Here is a 13,436-nt window from a genome sequence, read left to right as displayed (position 1 = left end):
AAACCTCGGCGCTTGGAGTCGCGTACGAAAATTGGGACGCCGCATTCGCAACTGCCGCACTTCTCGGCCACGTCGTATTTTCCGACCTGCCGCACGCTTGCCGCGTTCGAGAGCAAACTCCCAGCCATGTAGCTGTTAAGGTGCTTGCCCGTCGAGCTAAAACATCAATGCTCCGCGGCAAAGCCATAAACCACGATAACTATCGCGCTACCGCAAATCCCGGTACTTCACAGCAACAACAACAACAACAAAAAAAACGAGCTGGAGATGCTGATGGCGATTAGATAGCGAAAGCTCGCGGCGGAGGAAAACGATGATGATGATGAGCTTGGCCTTGGGCGCCCTCCGTGGGCGGCGTCTGGAAGCTCCTGTGCGCGTGTGTGGCCTTCGTGATCAAGCGCCCGTTGCGCGCAGCCGGAGCCGATCGCGGAGGCCTCGGCGCGTGCATTCCGAAAGTTTCGGTGCGGCCCTTACACGGACTTTTTTTTTTTAACATTTTCTTCGCGAAAACGGGGTGCGGCCCGTACACGAGTGCGTTTACGCGGTGTGTTCAATTCTGCGAGTCGAAAAATTTTCCAGAAATTTTACCCCGCGTAATAGGCGCACCCCGAACTTTGAGCCGGATTTTCTGGAAAAAAAGTGCGCCTATTATGCGAGTAAATACGGTAGTTCGAATAGTACTTCTGGCACTAAAAAGAGGCTGAATGACAGCGCGCATTTCTAAACCCATTTATTTTTCCAACACACAAAGCTATTACATATTGCACTGAGGCTTTATTTAAAGCCACTCTTCAAAATTTTAAGGAAGCACCTAAAGTGAGTGAAGAACAATTTTTAGTTGCTTAGTTAATCAAAAGTTAAACACATAAAAATACCACCTGCTTTCTAATGAGAAATTAGAGATAAAATACGAAAAATGAGAGTATAACAGAACGGTGCCATTAGTACAGCCAGTAGTTGAAACCACAGGAGTAACTGCACTACACTGCAGCAAGAGCACTAAGAACAATTATAAAAAAAAAACATTCTGCACTTCCGGGTGACAGCTGCCATTAACAGCCCAGCATGCTCCAATCTTAATGTTCTTGTTCAAGGACACAAGCTGGTCTACGTGACGGGTGAGCAGGCTCTCTCTCTGACAGCGCACGATGTTTCCTGCAGCTGAAAACAGCCTTTCGCTGGTAGTCTGCGTTGCTGGGCTTGAGAGGCATTTGCGTGCAAGTGGTGCTATGGGTGGGTACAGGTGGCTGCCGTTGGTCCTCCACCATGCCAAAGGGTCTTCACACTGCGGAAGAAGGGGGTTTTTCCAGTACTCTGCGACTTCATTCTTCACTGTATGGCGTGGTCGGCAGCTCTCATCGGAACTAAATTTGCTGAAGGCACACCACACAAAGTCACCCAAAGGTCTTGGAGATGCGCAGCCTCTGCCTGGCAGTTCAGCATGCTGATGCACTAGCACCGTCTCTTCTGCTGCCTCCACAAGGAGACCAAGCGCCCATTTCTTTTCAGCTTCGACAGTGTAGCGTGCATCTTTGTACCTAGGGTCAGCCAGCATGGCCAATGCTGGAAGCTGAGACATCTTGATGTCCGGAAATCTAGACTTGGTGCTCTTTAGTAGGCTGGATGCAATTCATGCTGCATCATAATCATTCAAATGCTGTGCAAGAACGATGCTTGAGCATTCAGGCAGCAGGATAACTTGAGACTCTAGTTTGGTAGCTGTCCCCAGACAGTTCACTTGTGGCCTGATCAAGCAGTTGCAAGACCTTTACTGATGCTGTTAGTGGCTTCCACTCTTGTGTGGTGAGATTTCCAACCTCATCAAATTCTGAGAGTTCCACAGTAATAGGGGTGCGAAGTCTGGCCATCATGGCATGTTCGCTGTTCCAACATGTCTGCACGTCCTGCACTACTTCAAGACAATCCAAAAGCATGCTTTTCTGAATTTCATTAAGGCGTGCTTGAGCCATGGCACTTCGCTTATACCGACCTACTGTTGCCCTTGCTTTTGGACAAAGCTGCGCAAGCCCTGCCACATTTTTTTGGACATCACTGATGCACAACTGAAGCGTGTGGCCAAAGCACAGCACACCCTGCCATGACTATCGCGCAACCGCCAAAACAAAATTTCTCTCGTTGTCAGTGACTACAAAGGTTGACACCATTCCTTCAGACAAAAGTTCATACTCCTCTATTACAGTTCCGATGAACTTTGCCAAGCTCTCAGCGCTGTAAGCGTCCACCATTTTAGTGCAGGCCAGTATATGTACATGTTGCACAAACGCCTTATTCATCACATGGCAAGTGAAACTTGCATAGCGGTCATTCACTTGCAATGTCCAACTATGCATAGTGATCGAGAAGGACTCCACTCCGCTTCCAAAGACCTCTGTAAGCTTCGTTCGCACCTCTTCTTTTTTTGATGATGACCCCCGAGAAAGTTGTTTGTGACGGCACTGTGTAATTGGGCATGGCGAGTTTCATCATGTCAAGAAAGCCAGGCTCCTCAGTGATGGAGTGCAGGTGCATACCGTGTGTAGTGAATCAGCCGACCGTCTTTGTCATCTGTTGCGCTTTCGGTACAGCCGCCTTCATTTTTCAGCTACTGATGGTTGTTGAACACTCGGCCAGCTCGCCTTTGTCAAGGTGGCAGTGCATTTGCATGCTTGACAGTCGTCCTAGTAGGCCCTAAAGAAATTCGGGTGCCTTTTCAAATGCGTTTAGAATGTTGTCGTCGTCCCTGTTGGTGTCTTCAAAACGGCCTTGCATTTCAAGCAGCGAGCCTCATTGCCGGGGGCAGCTTTCATGAAGTAGCTCCATATTGAATTGCCTTTCATAGACGCATTGACCATGGTGCCAACGATTGAACCAGTGGTCGAATGGGTCAAATGTCGAACACTGAGCCAGGCAGCCACATTTGGTGCACTGACTTGCCACGTGCCTCTGCAATAAATATGCTGTGGAGTTCCATCGGACTGAACTAGCGATCCGATGAAGGTGGCCAAGTGATGCCCGCGTTCGAATACCTATGGTGTCCTAGCTCGTCGATAATGGCACCACCAGCCAGAATATATAAAGGCTTCGCTGGCAGTAAATTGTGGTTTCTTGGTTTGAAGCTTAGACGATTGTCTGCTGTGTTCTTCCTTCAGTGTGTCTGCCTCGACACGGTGGCAGCGACGTGACTTATGGCAGCATCTAACTTAGTGCGGAGGCTCGAAGACGGCCACGCAGGATCTTCTGCAATAGCGCGTGGACCTCTTTTTTTCTTTAGTTTGTAGCTGGGTTTGCAGTCCGACCTGGCTGTGATTTGCATATTGACTGACCCCTGAGCATTGAAAGCATGATAAAAAAAAAGCCATCTATGCGGCAATACTCAAAACCAAAACCACATAAAGCAAGTGGGCAAGCGTCCCGGAAACACTATTCGCACGAGACGAATACTTCGAATACTGAAAATTTGGTTTGAAGCGAATATCGAATACTGTGCTATTCGATTGAATCTTCAAAATTGTCGAATATTTGTACACTCCTACACACAAGTATGCAGAGTGATGTGGCCATGGTGGGCCATATGTCACTGTGTGCTCTGCCGGACACACAACTGGAGGAGGAAAAGGAAAAAAGATGAACACTATTGTAGCTTAAAGTATTATGTGCTTTCAGATCATCTTTTTGGAAGGGCTTTCTCTGGATTGGCTGCGTTAGATTAGATTGCAAGTGAAAGTATTAGATTGCCACAGTATGCCACTTCTTGATCTGGCAGATGCTTTCTTAATAGCTCTTTGATGTTGCCGGCAGGGAACGCCTTCCTGACCTATAAGTTCAGGTGCCCAAAGAAGTTTTTGGAACACGGATGCCATAACAGAAGCTCAATTTAATCACTGCCTGGAGGGATGGCCTGATCCTATATAGGGTTACAATCTGCAGCTACCACAGGAAAGTGAAGAGCACATCCTTTAGTTCCAGGCTGCGTGCCTAGAGAGCCAAGCAGTTGAGCATTTTTTTGTTTTTTGTCATGTTCCGAAACCATTTGTGGACACCTGTATATCTTGGCCCGGTGACGTAGTGATTTTTGATTTCCTTCTTGTACCTCTGAGCTGCTTCATGCCTCTCCCCTTTTGGCCAGGTTGACATGGGTCTAATACACAAGAAGACACTGACAGTGGCCCCAGACTTAAGGCAATGGTTTGTTATGCACAACTTCACAGGAAGCAAATTGCTGGCTGGAAAGACCATGTTGAAATCGGTCCTGCACTTCAGGGGGTTGGTACACAATGTACAAAGTTTACCTTCCTGTGTCTCCATACTGCACCTGCCAGATCTCCCATGTCTTCATACTGGGCCTGGCCTTCAGTATGGAAGGTAAACTTTCATGAGGCTTGTTTCTCTCTCTAGTGTTTGGAGGCAACATTGCCTGCTGTGCATCATCTGTCTCACAGCTGCAGTGGGAAAATGTGAATGGACATTGGCACTTTGAAAGCTAGGACATGTTTACTGACAGCCGGTGTGTGAAAGGTTGACACCACCTTTACTTGCAGCAGCAGCTATGCTGTTGTGGGAAAAAGTGGTTCAGCCATTGATCTGTGCTCTGACATTGGCGCCACATTGCCTCCCTTGCCCAGGGCCAGAGCTGGAACATCACTGCCCTGGAGGACACCCTGCTGGCAGCAGTGGAAGGGCTGACACCTGATGCGGCCTGTCTGTCGTGCATTGCCTTGGCACGGCTGCTGCCTGAGGACGACAGCCAGCAGGTGCAGTGGACTCAGGTTGGTGCCTTAACTCTTGGCAGGGGCCTTTGGTAATGTCTTTATAATACCATATAAAGGCTTTTTTTCAGATGGGCCAATTTTTGGGGTGCGGCCCATACACACAATGTGCGAAAAAAAAATTGTATGTAAAAACACACCATTCAGGGAATGAACAGCACTTATTATACATTCAATCATCACTCGCGTAGTCTTCAGACTCCGAGCTGGTGCTGTGCGCATGCTCATCCCACAAGAAGTTGCGCATCATGTCCGCTGTCAATGCATAGCCACTGTTCCACACTTCCATCACATAGCAGAGCAACTCTTCTTCCAGTTCGGGAAACTTGCACGGCTTGCCTCTGAAAGCGCACTTTTTGCAGCTTGTGTTCTTCAATGCGTCCTTTTGGTTGCATTATCATCGGACGCACTTCTCAGCCACGTCAAATTCCCTGCCTGCCGCGTACTTGTCGTGGCCAAGAGCAAACCCTCAGCCATGTAGATATTAAGGTGCTTGCCCATCATGCTAAAATTGCAATGTTTGGCAGCAGCACACGAAAGCCACAACTGCAGTGAACTAACACACTACCACAACTCCCGTGCCTTTGACAGCCACAGAAAGCTGGAGCTCGTGATACTGATGCCAATATGGATAACAGGACTCGCGGCGGAAGAAAAAGTTGATGATGATGATGATGAGACGTGGCCTTGGGTGCCATCCATGGTTGGCCAGCTCCTGTGCATGTGTGTGGCCTCCGCGATCAAGTCCACCATTGCTCATAGCCGGAGCTGATCACGGAGGCCACGGCACGTGCATTGTGTGGGTCATGGAAAGTTTGGGTGCGGTCCTTACACGGGTCTTTTTTTTTTTTTCAATATTTCCTTCGTGAAAACAGTGTGTGGCCCTTACACGCGTTTCTACGGTACTGTAGTTGCAGCCGTGGCAGGCTTGCGATGTGAGCAGGTGTGTCCACGTGTAATCATGGAGAGTAAAAAAAAATGAGTAGGCAGACTTGCCAACAGACATAAGGGAAACAAAAAGTCATGAGTAATTGAGTGCATACGTTGCACCTGTGGATTTGGGGCTATGAAGTTGCGGTGGAGTAACATGATCAGTGTGTTTTGTGGTATAATGTCGTTGAGTACAGCGGTTGGTTGTGGTGCTGCCACAGTGGCTCAGTGGCTTTGACACTTGGCTGCTGATCCCAAGATTGCGGGCTGTGAAAAAAAAAAAAACTGGTCACAGTTCGGTAATGTGCACACTGAGCTGCTCTACGGGGGGAATGCATACAAAGCGTTGTGTACCTACATGCTCTCGAACCTTAATGCAAGAAAAGGCGCATGAGCATACATTTTTTTTCCCTAGTGATGACGTCATAGTGATGCAATAATTTTGTTACTGCTACTCTTCTGCTAGCACTTCTACTACACTTCTACTAGCAGTTCCTGCATTTAGCTGTTGTGTGTTTCATAAGCCAGGGCTCACTGCGTTACCTCCAGTGGGGGACGCACTATGGGTAATTTATGTTGATGTCACACATTCAGGCGACTAAGTAGTAATCACCGGGCAGGTACTTACAACATAGTAAGCAAGAACCACCACGCAGGTGATAATCAGGTTGTAAGCTTGGGGGTGTGGTGGGGGGTGTAGCCCATGAAGGAAGACACACCCTACAATCCTCAGCGTGGCAACGTTTTAAGATGCAAAACCAAGTGAAACAAAACGAAGCATATCAATAAAAGCAGCTCGAACTACCACGCTGCTTTGACTTTGCCTAGCCGAGGAAATGACTGCCATTTTTAATGCGAAAGCATTTCTTGGCTCATGACGCGGTGTTCTGTGCGTCAAGTGTGTGAACAGAAAGTGCGCACTCCTAGTAGGAGAGCAACATGGGTCGCATGATCCGTATGGGTGCTTGTGGCAGGCAGAGCTACTTGCCAATGCATTGGAGCTTCGCTTAACTGCTGCACCACTGCACTGGCAGTGGCATGAGCTCTCACCGGCGTCTGTGAACGTTCAGTAGAGAATGTCTAATTCTGCATATAGTATGGGGATTGGCCCATGGAGGAGCTCTGAATGGTGTGCGGTTTGGTGGCCACTGCGAACTAAATTGCACAAACGCACCAACAGAAACAGCAGTAGTGCACATTGCTTTTGCATTTCTCCACTAAAGCAGACTTCAGTGGCCCCGGTATACTCTTTTGATTATGAGATTGAATGTTCTCAAGCAAGTCAGGGCTTTGAAGTACGCGGTATTGGAGGGCTCCGAATTAATTTAGGTCATCTGGGATTCTTTAACATCATTCACATCCCATAGCAGACGGACGTTTTTACATTTCGCTTCCATTGAAATACAATCACAGTGGCCGGGGTCGAACTGCCGACCTTGGAATCGGTGGCCGAACGTTAGTCACTGAAATGTCATGCTGGGTAGACTGATGCTGCGTTTTGCATCAACTGGTTTCTATGCATTGCCACTAACTTTTCCTCAGAAGGATTTGCAGTAGCTTTGCTCTGGTGCCAACAAAATTCTTTACTTATTTCTGATTTGCAAGATAAGTTTGTTGAATGAAAATGTGCTTTATCGCTTTTTTTTCCAAATGTTGCATTCTTCTGGGGAAGAAAACAAAGAATTGCCTTTTTCCTAGCTTTCAACATTTCTTGAGATTTGACATCTCTTCTACAAACTCATGTTTTTTGTAGTACAAAAAAACGGTCAGCTACTGCTTCCAAAAAATTGATGTAGAGAAAAAGCTAGTGCTCAAATGCATTTGCGCAGAAGACTCATTTGCTGTGTCACGAAGGCTGTGCTTGTGCCAAGATTAAACTGTCAGCACCATAACTTTTGGTTTTCTTTCGTGTGTGAATCAACGTTTTCAGGCCCAAGTGCACCTCCAGAAATAAGGTTGTGTTAGTATTTTGTGTGGTCAGAGTGCTTGTTTTAACTGCACATTTGTCAGTTCCTTGCCTTATATTCAGTTGATGCCATTATAAAGTAAAATCACTGCTTTGTATGTGTTGGGATCTTGTTGTAAAGCACTTTTATATTTTTTTTTCAGTTTTGCAGCGACTTTCACAAACTGACAAAGGTCAACCCTTCAGCAACCATAGCAGAAGGGATCGACAAAATTGTAAAATTAGCACATATGCAGCTGATTGCTTGTGAAGCAAGCATCATGGAATCTCTCCGAAGTGCTGGAGAAATGGCACCAGAGAGGCTGCGAACGCGACGTGAGTATTGTTACAAAGGCTTTATTGGTATATTTAATACGTACACTCTCTAGCAAATTATTTTTGCAGGGTTTCATCTTATAGGCATAGCAGTAGAGTTCATCCATGTTTAAAGGTTTGGTTCTTTCGATGTTTGCAACTCGTGTCTGGTCCTGAATGGAAAGAATTTGATGGCATGTTGCTTGGTGTACGGAACAGAAATAAACTGTTGTAATATAGCAGAGTTACATGTGTAAATAAGGAACGTTTTGCACTGTGTCAAGTACTAGACAATATCTGAAGACCCGTTGGAATGGCCTTCATGATGCAGCAGACATAAATAATATACTGTTAACCCAGCAACAATGTTCCGTTACTTGTGGCCACAGGTTACAGAGCAAATCACTTTCTAAACAGCCGTTGTCACATAATTAGGAAACTTTAGGAAGATACTAAAAAAATGCATTGAAGTGTTCCCTATAAATGTTTTGCTTTTACAGACATCCTAACAGTTGCGGTTTTGCGGATACTGTCTGCAAATGTGAAAGAAGTGAACGGGCTCTCAGCTTTGTTTGTGCGAGAGGAGGTAAGTTTCTTGATTTTGTGCTGCTATAATGCATGTGTAGAACTAATGGGCTTTACTGAAAGCATTGGTTTAAGACGTTGCTGAGCTTTACTGTGATGCAATGAACAGAGGAAGCTTAATATCAATGTAGTTACTTCAGTGAAATGGTGTAATTTTGGTTAGCAAATGTATTATAAATAAATAAAGGTAATGAAGTTGTCATCTAATAATTGTGAGTGCTGCTGGTTGGGGTCCAAAAATTAATGTTGCACATAAACCAAAATTGCATGTGTAAATGTAAGAGAAGCTTAACATTCTTTGTATTGTACTGAAAAAATGTATAACGTACAGATAACTTTACGAAGGGGGTGACTTAAGCATGGAGAGATGGGATTGAATTAATCTCTTGTGGCCTGTTTCTAACAATGAAATATTTCTTGCCATCACAGGACTTGAGTGTTCCTGCAACGCCTTGCATAGTTTTCACCGGACGGCATATTGAAGAGGCGGAATTTCTTCATATCAAGGTGGATAGGGAAAAACTGTTTATGGTTAAAAAACGCAGAGGAGGGGCTGGCAGCTGTTCTGTCGGCCTACTGGCTCTTTAATGTTCAATACGACCGGAAGTTGTTCAACACGCTTGTAGTGTTAGAGCGCCTTTTTCTTGGCCTCACACTGAGCACACCAAGGGTGGTGGCAACGAAATTCCGCAATAAAGTCGCAAAAAGTGTTTAATTAATAGGGCCTGGAAATTTAGGCATTAAAGATCCTCGAAATAGGCAGGCATCTAGGCTCTAAAAAATATTGCAATAGGTGCTATAAAGCAAAAATAGGCGCTTTGAATAATACTTTTTTATTTATTAGTACAGGATTTGTCAGTCAAGCACGGAGCGTACGCTGTCCTCAATTGAATCACGCGACAATAAAGCACATTCTCAGATTTTCAACTTGGAGCTCCTTCGGTTTTCGCTAAGCATAGCTTTGTTGTTTAAAAAACTACTTTCGACGTGACATGAAGTTAGTGGGGTGAACCTAAAACATAAGAGTTCACAGGGGCTCAGGCGTTCAGGTGATGTGGCCGTATCGTCTCCACCTAGAAGGTCTCTGATTTGCGAAATTGTTTCCAGGTCTCTGTTTTTTTCTACCAGTTGTTGCATCTTCGTAGAATAGTAGCGCCTTTTCCTTCCAGTTTTCGAAGTGCTGCCTGTACTTCTTCGACTGCCTTCAATGATTCATCTACTGAGAATCCGGCCTTTTCCAACGTTGTCATCCTTTCTGTAAGTGTTTAGAAGTTTGCAGTGCTGTATGTGAGGTCATGTTCCACGCTCGCCTCCTGGAACATAGCTGTTGTTTTAATCACACGCGCAGCGTCATCCTTGATTTCCTAAAGGACAGATCAGACCACTTAAGAGTGCAGTGTCTATTATACTGCTGCGTCTGTCCATGTTCCCCATTGAGTCAAAACAGGCTTTGGTGGCAGAGGAATGTCAGGTGCTGTGGCGCTAAAAACAGCAATTGTTTTGTGCTAGATACTAACTCGTCTACTTGGGGAAAAGAGAGTCGGACACATTTGGCCACACGATGCATTTCATAGACATCGCAGGTCAGGTGAACCATCTTGCAGCATGAAAGCATCAGTCCCATTCCTGCCTTGCACATGTAGTATGCACCATCCGTAACGAACAAAAGTATCATCTCATACTGAATATTTCCTGGCCATAGAGGCTCCAGACATGAAGTGAAAAAACGCGCTGTCGTCGAATGGCTGAAATTTTCAAGAACATCTGAGTTGAGCAGGATTGCTCGTCTGGATTTCTCTGGGCTCAGTGTTCTGACGATGAAGGTGGCCACATACCGTCCGCTAGCGTCCGCGTTTTCGTCGACTGACACCCAATTTCATCTCTGATTTTGGCGGGAGTATCCTCGTAGCACTCTTTCACGTATCTCTTACGAAGTGTTGATTTATCTGCAACATGCTGCTTCGTGTACTTTTCCACAAAAATCCGAAAACCACTGTTAGTTAGTTTCCATTACAGGATATCTGCCTCCAAAAATGCTTGACACAACTCTGTGGCAAATGACGATTCCTTTGCTGCCGAACTACTGCTGAAAGCCTCTGCCAGTAGGAGCTGCGATGTCCCCTCCGTCGTTCTCTTCAGGTTTGCAATATGCTTGTTGGTAGCGACGTGTTGCGCTACATGGCATCGCTTCCCTCTTGGTATTGAAGCTTCTCACCCTTTGCAGAATGGCAGAGTTCCATCAGTTGAAAAAGCATTTCCAAACTGCGAAACCCAGTGCCTGCAACGAGCGCCTCTCGATACCTTTTCTTTCGGCATGTCAATATGAAATGAAATGGAGAGCGCTGACGAAGCAAAGTTTGTGAGGCCACTCAAGTCAATGTCACATGTTTTGGAAGCGGTAGGCAGAGAAGTGGCCCTTCCTTGTGGAGGAGTAGGCGGTCGAGAGTCGACCGAGTGACGAGCGAGCAGTGAGCGTGCAAGTGTGCTAGTCTTGCGCGCGCTGAGGCTACGGTTGCCGGCTGGACGGCGCCGGTTCGGGTGTCGGGTTACACTCAAGCAGATATACAACCTGCTTAGTTGCGCCAGTTACACTTCGAGAAAAAGGTTTGGCTAGACCCGCGCCTTTTGTGCGTGCATCGGCGCGTGCCTTTCACTGTACTTAGAAAGATGTCTAAAAAATTGGAGAACGGCACCTAGGACCGAAATGCCGGATTTAGGCATTTATAGGCAACAAGTACGGTCAAATAGGTACGATTTCTTAAAAAATGCCAAAAAGGCAGGCAAGTGCAAAAATCCCCCATTTAGCATTTATAGGCATGTTTAGGCAAATACCTAAAGTTCCGGGCCCTAGTAATTAAGTATAGTCGAGGTGATGTGTATTTTTCTTCAGTATGTAGTGGCATTGTGTGAAGTGTTTTTTGGTGTTTTTAATAAATTTGCTCTGTTATGCCAAAACTGTAGCCTCATATGCACTCACTCATCTCCACTCTGATATGCATATATACAAGGCTCCCTGTGCTGCACATGCCCCAAATGAGGAAAATGTGGCCCAATGCTGCATGATGTGTATTATCTGCCTTTGTCAAGGGAGTATATGTTACCTTTGAAGTGGTCAGCATTGTTTGCCATAATAAATTTTTCCTTGCAGGCATGTCTGGATGGTGACCAAGCATATCCAGCACATGCATGGAGGGGCCGTCGATTGATGCACCGCATGCATGATCCAAAAAACTGGGTAGCTATAGAACATCATGCAATGCATCGCAGTTGCCAGCAGTGGCCTGTCAACCAGCACTGTCTGCAGATTCGACCGTTCTACACATATGGGCACATTTGCTCTCATGCATCAATCCTAGCCTTTTGCTTGTTCGGTGAATCAATGCGGAGCACTCTTCTAACACCCATTTTGAAGGGTGTTATGGCTAAAATAGCACCCTTTAGTAAGGGTGCAACCTTTACACCCTTTAAAATTTCATGCTGTGCACCCTTTCTTAAGGATGCTGATGTCTGCACCCTTTCTCAGCACCCTTTTTCAAACACCCAATTGGGTGCAAAGGGTGTTCGTCTGGGGACAAACTGATTTGCACCCTTAAGGGTGAGAAACTGTTTAGTGTGAGTCAACGCTGCCTACTGAGTGGAAGATCGGAAAGGTGGTTACAGTCTACAAATCTGGCAGGAAAGCATCCCGTAGTTATTATCGTCCCATATCCCTTACCAGTACTTGATCCAAAATGGTCAAACATGTAATACTCACCAACCTTGTTAACTTCATTTAATTGAACTCTTTTTTTTACGTCAGCGTAACATGGTTTTCGAAAAACTTACTCTTTCGAAACACAGTTAATATCGTTTACACATGCATTGCATCGTATTCTAGACCTATCGTCACTAACTGACTGTATATTTCTGGATTTTTCGAAGGCTTTCGACAATGTATGTCACAACCTTTTGCCTCATCAAACTGAAACACCTGAATATTGACAACCTTTTTGAAATGGATTGAATGTCTACTTAATCGTTCACAATTGGTTTTTGCTAACGGTTATAGCACCATTTTTTACACAGGTGTCTTCCGGAGTTCCACAAGGTTCAATTCTTGGACCCCTACTTTTCCTAATTTAACATTAATGATCCCCGCTCTCTTATGGATTCTCATATTCACCTATTCACTGATTTTTGCGTCATTTTTAGAGAAATAGCGCAAACAACATTACATGACTTCAGTCAAACCTCAACACAATAGGGAACTGATGCGAAGAATGATTAATGCAGCTAAATATTAACAAACGCAAAGTCATGCGTGTGTCTAGAATAACCTCCGCCCCACATCACTACTACATCGATAAAATTTCTTCCGAAATAGTCTCGTCATATAAACGCCTCGGCGTCCTCATTACGTCTTGTCTTTATCCATGTCTTGTTCATGTCTTTATCCCACCATGGGACATGGTGGGATAAAGACATGAATGGGTGGCTCCCTTCCGACCCGATGAGGTTGCTGGCCACCGCATCCGCAGGTGAATGGCACCGCTGTTGCCGTCATGGCAAGACAACGGTGGGGGCTCGGCAGGAATACAATACCTCGACAATCACAACGAATTGTGCTTGTATAACTATCAACATGTAGAACGTGGAATTGTGTGAAATAAGACGGCCGCCAACAAGGTAAACGTACAAAGCAGGGGACTACTTGAAAAGACCGCCACTGACTTCAGTCAAACCTCAACACAATAGGGGAGCTGGTGCGAAGAATGGTGAGTGTAGCTATATATGAACAAATGCAAAGTCATGCGTGTATCTAGAAAAACTTCCGTTTCACCTCATTACTACATCGATAACATTTCGTTGGAATCAGCCTCGTCATACAAATGCATCGGCGTCCGCATTACTTATTA

At 45.6% G+C, this 13,436-nt stretch overlaps 1 pseudogene across 1 annotated transcript in view; it reads left to right on the top strand.

The window, feature by feature from the left end:
- Positions 1-12,226, top strand: part of LOC149357420 (uncharacterized) — a 49,523-nt pseudogene extending 37,297 nt beyond the window's left edge. Inside the window, exons 8-11 of the transcript XR_016291820.1 lie at positions 4,623-4,766; positions 7,806-7,977; positions 8,457-8,542; positions 8,971-12,226. The product of XR_016291820.1 is annotated as an uncharacterized LOC149357420 (transcript). The remainder of the gene's footprint in view (positions 1-4,622; positions 4,767-7,805; positions 7,978-8,456; positions 8,543-8,970) is intronic.
- Positions 12,227-13,436: the final 1,210 nt, after the last annotated feature.

This window comes from Amblyomma mixtum, chromosome 3, assembly GCF_055824585.1.
Source record: "Amblyomma mixtum isolate Tamu chromosome 3, ASM5582458v1, whole genome shotgun sequence".
NCBI lineage: Eukaryota > Metazoa > Arthropoda > Arachnida > Ixodida > Ixodidae > Amblyomma > Amblyomma mixtum.
This window is presented reverse-complemented; position numbering and strand designations above follow the sequence as displayed.